Raw genomic sequence first — 20799 nt, forward strand, 5'->3', positions numbered from 1 at the left:
CTCTCTCTCTCTCTCTCTCTCTCTCTCTCTCTCTCTCTCTCTCTCTCTCTCTCTCTCCAAATTATCCTCAATAGCATCTTTTAAAGTCACATACATAATCGAATAAATAACAAAGATCAACAGGTATGATTATTAAATATTCACTATTTCCTAACATCTTAAGACATAGAGGTTTTCACTGCAAACATTGAAAACCAGAGGAAGAAATATAGGTGAAATTCACTTGAAAATGTCAAAGTGGATTAATGTAGTGGTTACATTCAATTCTGAAGGGTGCAACTTTGAAACCGAACGCCCCCCCTCCCCCCTCCCCCCCCCCCCCCCACCCCCCCCCCCCCCCCCCCCATACCACCACCCACGGGAGTTCGAAAGCCAGCTGTGTGATCATGGGAATTTTTCGATTCCATTTCCCCCTTCGGTTTTTTCGAGGGATTCCAGTCGGAATTGCCTTCGGGAATGATTGAAACATTTCCCCAACCCCCCTTCGATATGTTCAGTAATTGATGCATTGCCCCTTCAGTAAATTTAATCAATAAGTCATTGCCCACTTCAATAAATTCAAGCAATGGAAAGTTAGCCATTTCAGTGTTTTCAATTTTTCAATAAATGAAAAATGACCCATTTCAATATATTCAATAAATGAAAAGTGAACCATTCCAATAAAATCAATATATGAAAAATTACCCATTTCAATAAATTCGATAAATGAAAAATTACCCATTTCAGTATTTTCAATAAAAGAAATAATACCCCTTCAATAAATTTAACAGGAGCAATATTACCTCTTTCAATAAAGTAAACAGACGAGATAACGCCCCTTCAATAAATTCAACAAAAAATATATTACCTCCTTCAATAAATTCCATAAAATAAATTGTACCCCTTCAATTAAAAAATCACCCCTTCCAATACATTTAATCAAAAAAACATACCCCCTTTCAATAGAGTAAATACGGGAAATATTATCCACTTCAATAAATCAATCAGCAAACCATTACCCATTCCAATAATCTTAACTAACAAAACATTACTCCTCCAGTAACGAACATAATCGTGTCACGATTTGCAGGAAAACAAGGCGTGATCCGACCTCCAGCTTACTAGGGACGTTTGCAAGAGTTTCCCCTAACGCAAACATTATGTTCTTAACTACACGTAAATTAAAACGTGCTAAAATCTACGGTCAAATGGAGCGCTGTTTAACCAACGGAAATTAAAATGAATAGGCTATATTTCACTAGAAACAATTGTTCTGCACTGTTTAACATGCGCATTATTTATATTTGACATTTTAATTCTAATAAATAAATCATAAACATCCAACTCTAAAATTCCTGTATCTTTAAACTCAATGCGAAACACCTTTTTAGGCTCTTCATAGACCTTTCCTAACCCCCAACAAGAACAACAACAAACAAAGTAGTTTGTGAGAAAAAAAAAAACTAATTTATTTTACGCAACGACACAACTATCAAGTGGACGTGATAGAATGACAAATATTAGTCTCTCTTTAACATACAATGGAGGGCCACTGAAGGTCTTTGGAATCCCAAAATATACTTCTTAGTGGCTGCCAGTCTCACCTGGGATCAATTAAACAGTAATGACTTGATACGTGGATGGTGAATTGATGCAGTTAGCACTGATAAGTGACGTGAAATCCAGAAAGTGTTGATAATTGTGGGATGAAATAAAATTTTTATATAATAATATAATAATTGACTGATATACAATCCGAAAGGTGTTGATAATTGTGGAATGAAATAAAATTTTTATACAATAATAAGGGATATAAAATCGATGAAACGTTGATAGTTGAAATCAAATTGTTATACAGTGATGACTGATATAAAATCCGAAATGTGTTGATAATTATGGAATGAAATAAAACTGTTATACAATAATGACTGATATACAATCTGACAGGTGTTGATAATTGTGGAATGAAATAAAATTGTTATACAATAATTAGGGATATAAAATCAATGACGCATTGATAATTGTGGCATGAAATAACATTCTTATACAATGATGACTGATATAAAATCGATGAGGTGTTGATAATTGTGCAATAAAATAAAATAGTTATACACGAATGAGTAATATTAAAATCCGTAAGACGCTGGTAGTTGAGCAATTAAATAAAATTTTTATATAATAATGTCTGATATAAAATCGATGAGTCGTTGAGGTGAAATAAAATTGTTATAAAATAATGAGTGATATAAAATCCGTGTCACATAATTGCGCGATGAAATAAAAATTTTATACAATAATAAATTATATAAAATCTGTAAGGCATTGATAATTGTGCAACGAAATAAAAAAAATTTAAAATAATTAGGGATATAAACCCCAATAGTTGTTGATAATTGTGCAAAGAAATAATTTATACATAAAATAATTTAGATATAAAATTTTCATGAAATAATGAGTGATATAAAATTCATTAGGTAAGTGAGCCAAGAAATCATTTATGCATAAAATAGATAGAAAATCCATAAGGCGTTGATAAATGCGCAATGAAATAAAATTGTTATAAAATAATGAGTGATTTAAAATCTATAAGGTATTAATACAGAGACAATAAGATGAAATAGTTTAAAAAATTAGTAATATTAAAATCCATAAGGTTTTGATAAATGTGTAATGAAATTATTTCAATATAGGTGATATTAAATTGCTACAATGTTAAAAAAAAAAGTTATTGCCCAATAATCGATTTTAATTTGTTAAGTCAAATCCCAATTTAACCTGCGGTCTTAACCTGCTGTTGTCTCTACATTACAAAAAAAAAAAAAAAAGACCATCAAACACGACCTTGCGGGACAACTTTAAGAAAAGCCACTATACTCTGTTTTTTTTTCATCTGTCCACCCGCCCTTGGTGTTTGCGTATAGTAACACTGCGTCCCGGGCTTTAGAGAGTTACATTCAGCTTACATTCAACAATAATAACAATATCCTATTTCGAATATCAACGGTGTAATTCGCATACAGTAAATTATTAAAACACTTTTCAGTTGCAAATGTACACCCAGATATCCTATTATTTACATAAAACTTACACATAGCGTAACTATCTAAAGCCTGGGACGCAGTGTTACCATACGCAAACACCACAGGCGACTGGACAGATGGAAAAAAACAGAGTATAGTTAACCCCAAGGACTGTTTTGCCTTTTCTAGCTGACACAAATCAGTTTCATAACCTTCAAGATCTGCCTGTTTTAGCCGACCTCCTTAATATACCTGCAAAGTGTCGCACACTACTGACGAAACACAACCGAAAACCCTCTATAAAAAAAAAAAAAATCAAGAACAACCAAAAGAAAAAAATGGAAGAAATGTTGCAAAAGTCAGGGAAAACGGAGGAACAAAATGATATATCCAAATACCAGCAGTGGAGAGGAAGAGAAGAGACAGTTGCTGAGCCGTGTACTCCACAGGAGAATACCAGTTTCCGCGTGGCGATGTTTTCAAAATACGACTCAAGACTGATACAACCATTTGTCATGCACGAAGGCCGAGTTTTTTTTCCCTTGGGACTTCCTCACACGAAGTTTAAAAAATTAAAAAACTCCCTTTCGTAAGGGTATCAATAACCTACTAGATGTTGTGACGCCAGCTTTGGTCGCAATAAATCAATCAATCTTCCTTTCGTAAGCTCTCGAGTCGTGCACGAAACCCCTGTCAATTTTTTCCGAACTCTGTCTGTTCGAATTTCCTCCTTCCATGTGTGTATAACTCTCCCTGCCAAATGAACCTTCATTTTTCACATTTCTGGCAGAATGCTGATGAACACATTCGTTTTCCAATATAACACACACACAAATGCACAGAGACAACGAGCTGATGACCACGAGAAAAAGGTATATACACTGAAATTCACCTGGCGTCGTAGTCTAGCACAGGGTAAAACCTAGAGGGTCCCCAAGAAAGTTGGGCAAAACATTCACGGAGGCGTGAGGTCCCCTTGCGGTATCTCACAACATCATTTGTGACGACGACCTCTCCCTTCGTATCCTCGGCCCTATCACATGGCTGAACACGCAGTATGATTCAAATGAAGTGTTTACCTATTGTTCAGAGCTACTCATACTATACTGGTTGCCGTGAACTGAATAGGAGGAGGTTATTTGGACACAGGCTTCAAGAGGGACTTAGAGATCTTATGTTTGGTGATTATGAAGTGAGTTTAAGTGATTTTACAAGATGAAAACCAATTGAGCGGGCCATTTAGTTTAGTGGCAGAGTGATGGGATTGCATTTGCAACTTGCAAGGTCCTTAGGGCCGATCCAGGGCTGGAGTCCAACAGTACATGGGGTTGGCACACACACACACACACACACACACACATATATATATATATATATATATATATATATATATATATATATAAGGCAAAAGCCACGAAGGAAAGTGAAACAATGGAGTACCGCTGCAAGGTCTTTCGACTCTCGTCCTTTGTCAAACGCATTCATTATCCCCACTGAAATTCTAACGAAGCCAGACCCCACTTGAGACGCCAAGTACACCTAATCAACGGGATAATTCGTTGTATAAGTGTGTCCTCCACCTTTACACTTATTCCTGTTTTATTCTCCTATCACTCTCACTTCCCGTTCAATTTGAATGTACGCCGTCAACTAGAGCTCTCTAGTTATGCAAACACCGTCCGCAGTTCACCTTGAATTTTAACAATTCATTTACGTATATCTGTATTTACTTTGTTTTTTTCTGGTAACTGAATTCTCCCTTCTGTGTTCCCTATCATGGTTTGTAATTTTTCAAATGGACACTATTACACGTTTTGGAAGCTTGAATTTCAAGTCAGTGGCCCCTATGGCCTTCATCCATACGACTAAGGGGTTTACCTTCTGAACAATAATAATAATAATAATAATATATAATAATAATAATAATAATTAATAATATAATAATAATAATAATAATATGTTTTGTTAAAAATAACTGCTGCTTCAGCACTATTAATCTTATAAAGAGTCTTCTCTATCTTTCTGATGACGGCTTTCTCGTTGTTGCTTAGACTGGCGAGCAACGCACCAAAGGCATGGTAAGATTCGGTTGAGTCATTTGATTTATTATGCTTATACAATTCTCTCTCTCTCTCTCTCTCTCTCTCTCTCTCTCTCTCTCTCTAACGCGACGTTTCCTCTGATCGACAGGACATTATCAAGCGATAACTGCTGAGGGACTGAATTCCAGTGTTGTTGTTTAAGATTAAGCTGGCCTTGTGCCAGCACGGGCTCTTGCTCACAGAGCAGCCCGTAAAATTCCAGTGGCGAGTCCTTCTCCTTTTATCGTCGTGTTGCGAGCTCTCCAGTACGGTCAGAGCACTTCTCCGGTAGGTCGAGTTTTTATTGGTTCCCGGGAAGGTGACTCATACGGCGGGCGTTGACTAGTCTTGCAGACCTTCTCAGGTGGGGGGTATCACCGGGAGCCTCTTGATTGGCTTCTACCTGCGTGACGTCACCCCTGGTATTATTCTCATGTCCGGTGTTCGTTCCATGCGCGACTGGTACTTTCGTTAGGGGAGAGGGGTGTGGTCCTCCTCACACGTCGGTATCAGGAACGCTTCTTGGGTGGTATTGAGGGAGGCTTTTCTTCGAGGATGAGCAGCGCTTCTAGGAGACGCAGACGTCGTGGTCAGGTGCTCTCCCGATTGATCTTAGTATTCCTGACGATGTCGTCTCTCGTGATGTTTCTGCGGTGTACTGCAAGGGCGTGCTGCCTAATGGCGCCCTCCTGGGCGTGTGGCAGGAAATCCTTTTCGACAGGCGCATCGTCGTCTGCCGATGTAAATCCCAGGGCATCCTTGGGCGGGGCATACGTATCGTAGAACGACGTTGGACTGCTTCAGGGGTCTCCTGCCGGTGGGGAGGGGTTGTTCTTCATCAGGAGGTCTTTCGTACGCCGATTCTTGTAGTAAATAATGAGGGACACTCTCTTTCCTTCCTCCATGGGGCGGACGTGTTCCTCTATTATTTTCTTCATGGCTGCTTCTTCTTCCTTGTATTGGTGGTGCATGAAGGCTTTATAGAAAAGTTTGATATCCTCCGGGGCGGAATGTTCCTTCTCTCTTCCTCCGTCATGTACCACTTGTCAAGGGCGGCTCGAGTTTCTCGGTTTAACGAGTTTGTTCGAGTACCCATTGTTAATTAGCATCTGGGATGCTCGGTCGAGTTCGAGGTGTGTGTCCTGCCACGTCGAACAGTGCGAGAGGGCCCTCCTGACGAAGGCCCTGACGGTGGTGGTCTTGAACCGCGCAGGACACTCGCTATCACCATTCAGACAAAGTCCGAGGTTCGTAGCTTTGGTGTAAACGGTCGTCGCCAACTTCTGATTCGTCTTCGTGACAAGGACGTCGAGGAAGGGGAGCCGATCGTTGCTGCTGTACTCGACAGTGAAGTTGAGTGCGCTGTTCTGCAGAAACTGCTGCCGAAGGGCTTCTACCTCATCTCGCAGTTGGCTTGCACGAAGATGTCATCGATGTAGCGTGCGTATGTGCGGGACATCTGTGTTGCGAGAAGACCCTTTTTTTTCTTCTTCCACTTCTCCCATGTAGAAGTTAGCGAAGAGGACTCCTAAGGGGACCCCATCGCTACGCCGTCCTTCTGGCGTAGCGATGGGGTCCCCCTTAGGAGTCCTCTTCGCTAACTTCTACATGGGAGAAGTGGAAGAAAGGGTCTTCTCGCAACACAGATGTCCCCGCACATACGCACGCTACATCGATGACATCTTCGTGCAAGCCAACTGCGAGGATGAGGTAGAAGCCCTTCGGTAGCAGTTTCTGCAGAACAGCGCACTCAACTTCACTGTCGAGTACAGCAGCAACGATCGGCTCCCCTTCCTCGACGTCCTTGTCACGAAGACGAATCAGAAGTTGGCGACGACCGTTTCACCAAAGCTACGAACCTCGGACTTTGTCTGAATGGTGATAGCGAGTGTCCTGCGCGGTTCAAGACCACCACCGTCAGGGCCTTCGTCAGGAGGGCCCTCTCGCACTGTTCGACGTGGCAGGACACACACCTCGAACTCGACCGAGCATCCCAGATGCTAATTAACAATGGGTACTCGAACAAACTCGTAAACCGAGAAACTCGAGCCGCCCTTGACAAGTGGTACATGACGGAGGAAGAGAGAGGGAGAGCCGAACTACTAAGTATAGAGGACTGCGTCAACATTGAAAACAGAGCACTGGGGCAATATCTGAAAACCAGTGAAGACGAGTGGCTAAAGAGTGCATGGGAAGAAGGACTAATAAAAGTAGACGAAGACCCAGAAATATCGAGACAGGAGAGACAGAGAGAACAGAGGACGGCACAACAAACCAATGCACGGACAATACATGAGACAGACTAAAGAACTAGCCAGCGATGACAATTGGCAATGGCTACAGAAGGGGAGAGCAGCCATGAAGAAAATAATAGAGGAACACGTCCGCCCCATGGAGGAAGGAAAGAGAGTGTCCCTCATTATTTACTACAAGAATCGGCGTACGAAAGACCTCCTGATGAAGAACAACCCCTCCCCACCGGCAGGAGACCCCCTGAAGCAGTCCACGTCGTCTACCGATACGTATGCCCCGCACCAAGGATGCCCTGCCCTGGGATTTACATCGGCATGACGACGATGCGCCTGTCGAAAAGGATTTCCTGCCACGCCCAGGAGGGCGCCATTAGGCAGCACGCCCTTGCAGTACACCGCAGAAACATCACGAGAGACGACATCGTCAGGAATACTAAGATCATCGGGAGAGCACCTGACCCACGACGTCTGCGTCTCCTAGAAGCGCTGCTCATCCTCGAAGAAAAGCCTCCCCTCAATACCACCCAAGAAGCGTTCCTGATACCGACGTGTGTGAGGAGGAACACCCCTCTCCCCTAACGAAAGTACCAGCGCGCATGGAACGAACACCGGACATGAGAATAATACCAGGGGTGACGTCACGCAGGTAGAAGCCAATCAAGAGGCTCCCGGTGATTACCCCCCACCTGAGAAGGTCTTTGCAAGACTAGTCAACGCCCGCCGTATGAGTTCAACCATTCCCGAGAACCGAATAAAAACTCGACCTACCGGAGAAGTGCTCTGACCGTACTGGAGAGCTCGCAACACGACGATAAAAGGAGAAGGACTCGCCACTGGAATTTACGGGCTGCTCTGTGAGCAAGAGCCCGTGCTGACACAAGGTCAGCTAAATCAAAAAAAACAACAACAAACAACCACTGGAATTTTCAGTCCTCAGCAGTTATCGCTTGATAATGTCCTGTCGATCAGATGAGAAAGAGGAAAAACGTTCGCGTTAGAGAGAGAGAGAGAGGAGAGAGAGAGAGAGAATTGTATAAGCAATAATAAATCAAATGACTCAACCGAATCTTACCATGCCCTTTGGTGCGTTGCTCGCCCAGTCTAAGCAACAACGAGAAAGCCGTCATCAGAAAGATAGAGAAGACTCTTTATAAGATTAATAGTGCTTGAAGCAGCAGTTATTTTTAACAAACATGTCTACGAGAGGGTCTCCTTCCGAAATAATAATAATAATAATAATCAAGAAGAAAGTATCACTCATTGATGTCGCAATACCATGGGACACCAGAGCAGATGAGAAAGAAAGAGAGAAAAAATTTATCAGTATCAAGACTTGAAAATAGAAATGAGAATGATATGGGATATGCCAGTGGAAGCTGTACCCATAATCACAGGGGACACTAGGCACGACTCCAAGATCCCGAAAAAGGAACCTGGAAAAACTAGAGGCTGAAGTAGCTCCAGGATTCATGCAGTGTACTCCTGGAAACAGAACACACAGTGAGAAAAGTGATGGACTCCTAAGGAGGCAGGATGCAACCCGGAATCCCACACTATAGAAACCACCCAGTCGAATAGGATGACTATGAGAAAATTGCAGCTTGAAGGGGAACTCGAATTGATAATAATTCATTCTGAAGGCAATTATAACAACCTCCGGATGACACCAGCCAGTTTCCCAAGAGACAAAGGGAAAATCCGAGGCCTTAGGAAAGCAAGACCCCTGACCTACAAGATCTAGTAAATGATTGGAATTCTCAAGTCAATTTCTTTGTATCATCGCAGTTATTGTTATTCAAGAGAAGAACCCTATTCATCTGCAACAAGCCCACCACAGGGGTCACTGGTGTGCGTGTGTGTGTGTGTGTGAGTGTGTGTGTGTGTATAACTGCCAAATACATTCATGCTAGCATACTTTACAGAACCGAAAGTAGGTACAACTTTGCGTGGCACATCTGAACTGGAAATGCAAAAAAATCGCGAACGGGATGAACAAGATTAGGCACCCTTGATAAAAAGTATCAAAAACTTCGTCAGTCTGACTGAAAACTCATAAACTTCTAAAAAAAAAGGGATACAACTTCGCCACTCTGACTGGGAAACTAAAATTAATTCTAAAACAAGGGATACAACTTCATCAACATGGATACAGTTTCGTCACTCTCTCTAACTGGAAAACTCAAAAAGTTCTAAAAAAAAATGGGATACAGCTTCCTCACTCTGACTGGAAAACTCAAAAACTTCTTTAAAAAATGGGATACAACTTCGACACTCTGACTGGAAAACTCAAAAACTTCTAAAAAAAATTCTATACAACTTCGTCACTCTGTCTGAAAACTCAAAAACTTATCAAGAAAATGGGATACAACTTAGTCACACTGACTGAAAACCTCAAAAACTTCTTCAAAAAATGAGATACAACTTTGTCGCTCTGACTGGAAAACTCAAAAACTTCTTTAAAAAATGAGAGACAACTTCGACGCTCTGACTGGAAAACTCAAAAACTTCTCTGACAAAACTGGGTAAAACTTCGTAACTCTAAGTGGATAACTCAAAAACTTCTTTTAACAAATGGGATACAACTTCGTCGCTCTGACTGGAAAACTCAAAAATTCTCTAAACAAATTGGATAAAACTTCGTAACTTTGACTGGAAAACTTAAAAACTTCTTTAAAAAATGGGATACAACTTCGTCACTCTGACTGGAAACTAAAAAAAAAAAATATAAAATTGGGATACAACTTCGACACACTGACTGGAAAACTAAAAAAACTTCTAAAAAATTAGGTACAACCCCGTCACTCGGACTGGAAAACTCAAAAACTTTTTAAAAGATAGGATAAAAGTTCGTCACAAACTGGAAAACTCAACATCCAAAAAAAGGGGGGGGGGATAAAAATTCGTCAATCTGACCGGAAAACTCCAAAAACTTCTTTAAAAAAAGGGATACAAATTCATCACTGTTAAATTAAAAAAAAAAAAAAAAAAAAAAAAAAAAAAAAAAAAAAAAAGGGCTAAGCCCAGTTTATCAAACCAAGCAAGAATTTGTCAACAGGACGCAGGACGTTCTGGTCTAGTAAGGCTGATAATGATGTTCAACAAAAAGAAATGATATCCAACTCGTCCTGAAAACTGACGAGGAACAACTATCCCGGGATTCCTTTACAGATTCCCCGCTTCCAGAAAGCTTTTAATTTCCTATTGATCCGAAGCCAAGGTCTTCAACTTACACCTGATAACGTTTTGAATTGAATATAGAATGTAGACCAAGGCAAGCAACGGAAACTGACAGTAAAAAGGTTTGAAAGTCGTAACAGGAGGAAAACCTCAAAATAGTTGCACTATGAATAGCTAGGAGAGAGTTGAGGAAAGTCAGATGGAAGAAAGAGAATATGAAAGGATGTACAGTAAAATAACCGAAAGGGGTTGCAGCTAGGGGCCGAAGGCACGCTGCAAAGAACCTTAGGTAATGCCTGCAGTGCACCACATGAGGTGTGCTGGGATTTAGGACTTCCTTCACTGGAGCACAAATTCGACGTGATTTCCTCGATTAAGTTCTTGTTGTTCTTTTCCTAGACTTTAGTTTTTTAACACATGAATGTTGTCATGTTATTGTCTACTGTATTTTAGTTACGTTAAGTTATTCGTTCTGTACTGCTATTCATGATAATACCCTTGATAATAATTGTAGGGCACTGAAGTTCCATGTATTCGGTGAAAATATTACATATTTCATCAGGAATAATAACTCTCTCTCTCTCTCTCTCTCTCTCTCTCTCTCTCTCTCTCTCTCTCTCTCTCTCTCTCTCTCTCTCTCTCTCATTTTCTACGCATGACGACGTCATCGATTACCCCCCAAATAGATCAATCATCATATAAAGAAAGAAGAGGTCTAACGTGGACCCCTGGACTGAATAGGAAGACACTTCCCCTCAGATAAATGATTTGATTACAAAATCAATCGATTAACACCATCATACATGACAAAATATTAACTCGTTTAACTACCACAGAGAGAGAGAGAGAGAGAGAGAGAGAGAGAGAGAGAGAGAGAGAGCTTAACATTTTAAAAACAATATCCTTCAATATTTCATAAAATTCACCAGAAAAAAAATTCACCAAGACATTTAAATTTCCCCGTTACAGCAACCCACACAGTTTTCCTGGAGAGGTATGCCGTGACGTCACACGTCAGTGACGTCACACATGTGGGCAGAGCCTCTACCGCCGACCGGCAGTGGCCTTAAACGATGATGTCATCAAAACTGGCCAGCCACGCTTTCACAACAACCTGAACCCTACCAAGAAGAAAGTTTTGTTTTTCGCTGAGGATACTGCCCGTGAGAAAGGGCACTGTCACCATATAAAACTGACAACAACAAAAAAAATAATGAAAGAAAAAAACTGGTTTTGAACGGAAATGGCCCATCTTACCTTGAGTGAGTTTGGTAATCTTGACTCATTTTTTTCCAGTTAAGAAAAACATTTACTTACAAGTTTTATTGTCGATGACTCTCAGATATTACCATCTAACTATGTTTACCGGCATAATTCCATTATTATTATTATTATTATTATTATTATTATTATTATTATTATTATTATTATTATTATTATTATTAATTATAATGAAGATGAACCCTACTCATATAGAACAAGCCCACGGGGCCATTGGCTTCTGTCAGTCCTTTCAAATGAACACCATAATATTCTTTGGAAGCTGGAATTCCAAGTCAATGGTCCCTTTTGTGGGCTTGTTCCATATGAAGAGGTTCATCTTCTGAATAATAACAATAATAATGATAATAATATTCTTTGGAAACTTGAATTCCAAGTCAATAGCATCTGTGGGTTCATCTTCTGAATAATAATAATAATAATAATAATAATAATAATAATAATAATAATAATAATAATTATTATTATTATTATTATTATTATTATTTGTGTGTGTGTGTGTGTGTGTGTGCTCTATCACAGTCCTCCAATTCGACTAGGTGGTATTTATAGTGTGGGGTTCCGGGTTGCATCCTGCCTCCTTAGGAGTCCATCACTTTTCTTACTGTGTGTGCCGTTTCTAGGATCACACTCTTCTGCATGAGGCCCGGAGCTACTTCAGCCTCTAGTTTTTCTAGATTCCTTTTCAGGGATCTTGGGACCGTGCCTAGTGCTCCTATGATTATGGGTACGATTTCCACTGGCATATCCCATATCCTTCTTATTTCCTATTTTCAGATCTTGATACTTATCCATTTTTTCCCTCTCTTTCTCTTCAACTCTGGTGTCCCATGGTATTGCGACATCAATGAGTGATACTTTCTTCTTGACTTTGTCAATCAACGTAACGTCTGGTCTGTTTGCACGTATCACCCTATCCGTCCTGATACCATAGTCCCAGAGGATCTTTGCCTGATCGTTTTCTATCACTCCCTCAGGTTGGTGCTCGTACCACTTATTACTGCAAGGTAGCTGATGTTTCTTGCACAGGCTCCAGTGGAGGGCTTTTGCCACTGAATCATGCCTCTTTTTGTACTGGTTCTGTGCAAGTGCCGGGCATTCGCTTGCTATGTGGTTTATGGTTTCATTTTTCGTATTGCACTTCCTACATATGGGAGAGATGTTATTTCCGTCTATCGTTCTTTGAACATATCTGGTTCTTAGGGCCTGATCTTGTGCCGCTGTTTATCATTCCTTCAGTTTCCTTCTTTAGCTCTCCCCTCTGTAGCCATTGCCATGTGTCATCGCTGGCTAGTTCTTTAGTCTGTCTCATGTATTGTCCGTGCATTGGTTTGTTGTGCCAGTCCTCTGTTCTGTCTGTCATTCTCCTGTCTCTGTGTATATTTCTGGGTCTTCGTCTACTTTTGTTAGTCCTTCTTGCCACGCAGCTCTTTTAGCCACTCGTCTTCACTGGTTTTCAGATATTGCCCCAGTGCTCTATTCTCGGTGTTGACGCAGTCCTCTATACTTAGTAGTCCTCTCCCTCCTTCCTTTCGTGTTATGTATAGTCTGTCCGTATTTGCTCTTGGGTGTAGTGCTTTGTGTATTGTCATATGTTTCCTGGTTTTCTGATCTATGCTGCGGAGTTCTGCCTTCGTCCATTCCACTATTCCTGCGCTGTATCTGATTACTGGCACTGCCCATGTGTTTATGGCTTTTATCATATTTCCGCCGTTGAGTTTTGACTTGAGTATCGCCTTGAGTCTCTGCATATATTCTTTCCTGATCGTGTCCTTCATCTCTTGGTGTTTTATATCCCCTCCTTCCATTATTCCCAGGTATTTGTATCCTGTTTTCATCTATGTGTTTGATGTTGCTCCCATCTTGGTAGCTTTCATCCCTTCAGTTCTCGTTACTTTGCCTTTTGTATGTTGACTAAGGCGCATTTTTCTATTCCAAACTCCATCCTGATGTCCCCAGATACAATCCTTACAGTCTGGATTAGGGTATCTATTTCCTTGATGCTCTTACCATACAGCTTGATGTCGTCCATGAACATCAGATGGTTGATTTTGTTGCCTCTTTTGTTGAGTTGGTACCCGGCATCCATCTCCTGTAGTACTTTTGTCAAGGGAATCATGGCTACTACGAAGAGTAGTGGGGACAGTGAGTCGCCCTGGAAGATCCCTCTCCTGATATTAACCTATTGCTAGTCTTATTCCAGAGCTTGTAAGTATTGTATTCCAGTTGTGCATTGTATTTTTGAGGAAGCTGATGGTGTTTTCCTCTGCCCCATATATTTTCAGGCATTCTATTAGCCATGTGTGTGGTATCATGTCGAAGGCTTTCTTATAGTCTATCCATGCCATGCTTAGGTTGGTTTTCCTTCTACTGTTCTTCATTACCATTTTGTCTATCAGGAGCTGGTCTTTTGTGCCCCTACACTTCCTTCTGCAGCCTTTCTGTTGGTGGGGGATGGTGTTTGTCTTCTCTAGGTAATTGTATAGCCTTTCACTGATGATACCTGTTAGTAACTTCCACATTATTGGTAGGCAGGTGATAGGCCTGTAGTTACTGGCTATATTTCCCTTACTCTTGTCTTTTTGTACTAAGGATACAATGCTGGAGTTGTTCTGCTATTCGTGGGTGTAGGGCCTTGAAGTTTTTGAGCCAGTATCCATGGACTTCATCGGGACCTGGGGCTTTCCAGTTTGGCATTTTCTTTAGTTGGTGTCTGACTGTGTCTGTCGTGATCTCTGTGAATCTTTGTTTTATTCTCCGTTTCTTCTTCCTTGACTTCCTGGAGCCATGTTGCATGTTTGTTGTGTGATACCGGATTACTCCATATGTTTTCCCAGACTCTCTTACTTGGTTCGGCTTCAGGAATTTCTGGGTGGTTGTCTTCCCCTCTTAGTTGGCTGTATAGTCTTTTCTGGTTGGTTCCGAATAGTTTGTTCTGTTGGTATCCCTTATTCCTGTTCATGTACCGTTGGATCTTATGTGCTTTGGCCTTAAGCCTCTGTTTTACATCTTCTATTGTGTTGTTTAGTCCCCTCTCTTGTACTTTGTATTTCTCGTTAAGTTCCTCCCTTGTTTTCTTGCTTCTTAGCCTTTTTTCTGCCATCTCTTTCAGTTTACTCAAGTCAGATCTCATCACCATGATTTGCTTTTCCAGGCGCCTTTTCCAAGGAGGTTGCTGTTTTGGTTTCTGTTGGGTTGGTTGTGCTGGTGGTGTTGATGTTCGGATCCCCATCAGTTCTGCTACTAATCTTGCTCCTGCATATACCAAGTTATTTGTTTCTGTGATACTGGTGGTGTGTATTATGCCCATTATTTCATTGACCTCACTTGTTTTCTCCCTTAATTTCTTGGTGTTGTAGGCTTTCATGGAGGGGATCTTTGTTCTCTCTGTATCTGGCTCCATCCACTGTCTAATTTTTTCTACCCATTCCGTCCTCTCTGTTACTTCGTCGGTGTTTCTTCGTGTGTCGTTGTTTGATACCTCATCCTCCCTGTCGTCTTCTGTGGCATCGTCTCTCAGTTCGTCTTCGTGTAATTCATTGTCGTGTGACATTTCCCTTTCCAGTTCTTCTCTTTCTGTTGGGGAGAGCCAGTTGTTTTTCTTTATGTTCCTTACTTGGTCTGCCAGCCTCTGCTCTGTTTGGGGGGTGTTATTCCTCTCATTCCAGATGTTGACCAATCTTCTTCTATATCCTCTCTCCGTCGGGTTGCTTCTGATGTAGCATCTCCATATTTCTTTATTTTCTTCTCTTGTCCATTTCTTCCTTTTTGCTTCTGTAGCTCCAATCTGTTGATTACTGTCGTTGTGGTGATCAGCTGCTGGATGACGACCTCCAAGTACCTGACCGTCTTCCCCTTCAATTGGGTTGAATACCTGGTTGCCGGACAAAGCTCCTCTGTTGCCAGAGGTTCCATTTACGTCGTTGTCGTTTATTCCTTCATTTCTTTCCATCATTGCTGAGTTTTGCTATTTAACCCATAGCTGGACCCTACCCCATCAGGGATAGGTACTCATTTACAGCTGAGTAGACTGAGGAAATTATGGTAAAGATCCTTTCCCAAGGAATCAACGCCGAGGAGAGTGGTCACCCATCCAACAACTGACCAGCCCCAATGTTGCTTAACTTGACTTAAGTCCATTGACGACCTAACCCACTCCTCCACGGCGCCACATATTATTATTATTATTATTATTATTATTATTATTATTATTATTATTATTATTATTATTATTATATTATTATTATTATTATTATTATTATTATTATTATTATTATTATTATTATTATTATTATTATTATTATTATTATTATTCCTACCATCCAACCTGGGCAGTTCGTAGGCCAACAGCCAATCAGAGCAAATGTAAGCAGAGGCAGGCAGATTCTGCCACCCGGGGTACAGACGCCACAGCCCCAATACAACCAATAACGTATGGGTAATCAACCCTTTCACGTCCGGCGCCTAGGGAGCGTGACTTCGCTCACAAAAGATGGCAGCACGGTAGCGTGAACCACGGAAGTATATGTTTATCACAAGTTATGTTTGTATCTGGGCTTCATGGGTTATTGAGATCGGTTAATGACCTGTGTCTGATCTACTCTGCACAGTGGTGACTGGCTTTTGTTCGCTGACAAATTCGACCGTGAGGTGGGGGGGAAAAGTACACCAAAAGTCAAAATACATTTCTGTATCATATCTAAATACAACTCTACGCATTTTCCACTGCAGAAAGACAAGGGAATTCAAAGATACATTTAAGTAACTGATCCGAATGCAATTGTGTATTTTCCATTGTAGAAGTAACACAGAAAGTCTAACCTGCTTTTGTGTACCATTTCTTACAGCAACTGTGTACTTTCCATTGTAGAAATAACACAGAAAGTCTAACCTGCTTTTGTGTACCATTTCTTAGAGCGACTGTGTACTTTCCACAGTAGAAATAACACAGAAAGTCTAACCTGCTTTTGTGTACCATTTCTTAGAGAGACAGTGTACTTTCCACAGTAGAAATAACACAGAAAGTCTAACCTGCTTTTGTGTACCATTTCTTACAGCAACTGTATATTTTCCAATGTAGAAATAACACAGAAAGTCTAAACTGCTTTTACGTCCCATTTCTTACAGCAACAATGAAAGGATGACAAGAACAAAAATCGAATAGCAAATGAAGACAGACACTTGCAAACAAACAAGAAAATTATTATAATAAAACTTAAATAAAAAAATATCAGAGCAGTTAAAGAACCGGTATACAGAACAGACCAAGGTGATTAAGAAGGGTAGAGGACTGGACATTCCCTCAATACACGAGAATTTCCTCTTACCTCAAGTTCCCAAGATTCACGAAAAAATAAATATGGAAGACTGTATCAGCATCCTCTGATAATCAACCAAGTAGGGGACGCAGCAGTGTAGGCTTTGCTTCAAGGTTCTTTGCAGCGTCCCTAAGGACCCAAGCTGCAACCCCTTTCATTCATTGTACACTCAACTACCTCCTTTCACATTGTCTTGATTCCGTCTTACTTTAATCAGCCTTCTCCTAACCACTGTTTCACAGAGCAACTGCAAAAAAGGTTTTCCTCCTGTTACACCTTTCAGACCTTTTATTCTGAATTTTCCTTTCAGCTCCTCCAACTGACCTCACCGTGTGACCCAGCGCGCAAGTTTCGTTCCAGGAAAACATGGTCGCCAAGACGGCGTGAAGACGCCGGGGGGGTGGGGGGCGTATGGGGGTGGGGGAAGTTAGGGAGGCCCCGCTCCCCTGCCGAGGACGAGGAGGAGTCCCTCAAGGTTGCAGGGAGGAACCACAAGTATTTATGGGGAATTTGGGGTGTATTCAGGTGTGGTGAGAGCGTTCCTTAGACTTCCCGTGTATTTCTACAGCGGAAAATACACAGTTATATTAAGAAAGAAATGAAATACAAATGGATCTTAGACTTCCCGTGTATTTCTACAGTGGAAAATACACAGTTATATTAAGAAACAAATGAAATACAAATGGATCTTAGACTTCCCGTGTATTTCTACAGCGGAAAATACACAGTTACATTAAGAAACAAATGAAATACAAATGGATCTTAGACTTCCCGTGTATTTCTACAGCGGAAAAATACACAGTTACATTAAGAAACAAATGAAACAAATACAAATGGATCTTAGACTTCCCGTGTATTTCTACAGCGGAAAATACACAGTTACATTAAGAAACAAATGAAATACAAATGGATCTTAGACTTCCCGTGTATTTCTACAGCGGAAAATACACAGTTACATTAAGAAACAAATGAAATACAAATGGATCTTAGACTTCCCGTGTATTTCTACAGTGGAAAATACACAGTTATATTAAGAAACAAATGAAATACAAATGGATCTTAGACTTCCCGTGTATTTCTACAGCGGAAAATACAGTTACATTAACAAAGAAATGAAATACAAATGGATCTTAGACTTCCCGTGTATTTCTACAGTGGAAAATACACAGTTACATTAAGAAACAAATGAAATACAAATGGATCTTAGACTTCCCGTGTATTTCTACAGCGGAAAAATACACAGTTACATTAAGAAAGAAATGAAATACAATGGATCTTTAGACTTCCCGTGTATTTCTACAGCAGAAAATACAGTACATTAACAAAGAAATGAAATACAAATGGATCTTAGACTTCCCGTGTATTTCTACAGTGGAAAATACACAGTTATATTAAGAAAGAAATGAAAACAAATGGATCTTAGACTTCCCGTGTGTTTCTACAGCGGAAAATAAACAGTTACATTAAGCAAAGAAATGAAATACAAATGGATCTTAGACTTCCCGTGTATTTCTACAGCGGAAAATACACAGTTACATTAACAAAGAAATGAAATACAAATGTATGTTAGACTTACCGTGCATTCCTACAGTGGAAAATGAACACAGTTGCATTTAGAAATGATACACAAATGTATGTTTAAATTCCGGTGTATTTATACAGGGCAAAATACACACAGTTGCATTCACACCTGAGACAAACTCACGTATAAATTCAGTTTTATTTCTAAAGTGGGAATTAAACATTGCATTTAAATATGGTTCACAAGTGCATGGCCAATATATCAACATTTTTCTAACATACAATGGACTGACGTATTCAGTACATCCACAACTGTATGTTAACCTCCTCACGCATGTGTATACTTTAGAAAATATATAATTCTGATATGTATATTATACATATATACAAAACCTTTTCAACCATCCAGACTAAACCTTAAAATATCATCCATTTTTTAAAATAAATTGAAATCTACTTTTACTGTCATTCACATTCCATTTATATGATTACATCTTTGCTGCTGTTGTTGTTTGAGATTAAGCTGGCCTTATGCCAGCGCGTGCTCTTGTTCCTAAGAGCAGCCCGTAGGTCATATTGAATGATGAGAATATGTGAGATGTCTAGGATATGAAACTTTATGAGTGGTACATGAACATGACGTGGTGAAGGTGATTACATTATATCTCATTACCTCGCAAATAAGAGTCTTCTTAATGCCTAAGCAATTTATATTGTTTCACACGCTCTCAAGTAAATAGAATTGCACTTTTTAAATGTGTGAAGTAACTATATAAATCTATAAATATATATTTACACATATATATACATATATATATTTACATATATATATATATTTATATATATATATATATATATATATATATATATATATATTTACACACACACACACACACACACACACATATATATATATATATATATATATATATATATATATATAGATATAATTATATATATATATATATATATATATATATATGTATTACGTACTGGCTAATTTCATCGGCCTTGCGAAACACCACTAATTACGACCTCACCATTTTTGAGTAAAGCACTTCTTCAAGCATATATATGCTTTGAAATGTCGAAAAAGTAGTTTGAGAATATTTATTTATTTACAATAAAAAAGAAAAACATTGATGTCCGTCTTACCAAAAATCACTTCAGAGGAAATCTGCGTCTCAGAAGAAAATAGGAAAAAAATATCTGGTGTCCACAGTCGTCTCGAGATGATTTAATCCCTTTCACCAGAAACTGCAACGACCTATTCCTCATAAATCCAGCGTCGCAAATAAACAATTGAAATCCACGAGGTGACGTCTCACATCATTGTTTATAAAGAGCACACACAATTAGCGTAAGGAGACAAGCCGAGAGCGTGGGACGTACATCCAACCTCGGCGACTTCAACACACACACTGACAGGTATTGTGGCTTTGTGGGGTTACCGAGTCTTGTTGCTTTTGTAGGCTTATTACCGAGTCCAGGTAGACGCCTTCGGGACTGGGCTATTTGCCGTCTTTACGATGCCAATCTTAGCCACGTAGATCTTTAATACGTAATTTTTATCTTTTTAATTCAGGTGCAGTATTTTCTTTCTTTTTTTTCTGGAAAATGTGGTTTATAAACATATAAAAACCATCCTACGTATTCTGGTAACTCCAGCCAGGTAGAGTTGCCAACGATGCTTTTTGTTGAGTAATACGTAATTTTTAGTCTTGAATTCACAGTATTTCCCTTTCTGTTTCTTTGTATTTTTGGGAAATGAAGAGAGTTTATATTATAATATATATATAAAAAAAAGCCTTCGTTTCCTGGTAACTCCAGCCAGGGAGAGTTGCCAACGATGCTTTTTTTTTTTGACAGGAATCCAAGGTGTGCTGTCTTGAGCCTGTTCTATTTTCAACTTCATTCACACGAATTTCAATTCTCCGAAATGTTACGTCTACAGAGCTTGCCTACTCATGATAAAATGACAGTATCCTTTTGGTCTTCCAATTCTCTGAACTTTTGCGTCCACCAAGTCGCCTTCTAATAGAATAAATGGTGTTACTTTGACTGGTTTTACTCCGAGTCTAGTACTATAAAGATGGCGGAAGCTCCTCCTCGGGACGCAGCGTTTAGTACTAGTTCCCTCGGGAATCAAAGTATTATGCACACCCATTTC

At 39.9% G+C, this 20799-nt stretch overlaps 1 protein-coding gene across 1 annotated transcript in view; it reads right to left on the reverse strand.

Annotated features, from left to right (window-relative positions):
- Positions 1-19866, reverse strand: part of LOC135195707 (solute carrier family 28 member 3-like) — a 38532-nt gene extending 18666 nt beyond the window's left edge. Inside the window, exon 1 of the mRNA XM_064222109.1 lies at positions 19785-19866. The gene's annotated coding sequence lies outside the window, so the exon portion shown is untranslated. The remainder of the gene's footprint in view (positions 1-19784) is intronic.
- Between the last annotated feature and the right edge of the window lie 933 nt (positions 19867-20799).

The sequence above is a fragment of the Macrobrachium nipponense genome, chromosome 16, assembly GCF_015104395.2.
Source record: "Macrobrachium nipponense isolate FS-2020 chromosome 16, ASM1510439v2, whole genome shotgun sequence".
NCBI classification, from domain to species: domain Eukaryota; kingdom Metazoa; phylum Arthropoda; class Malacostraca; order Decapoda; family Palaemonidae; genus Macrobrachium; species Macrobrachium nipponense.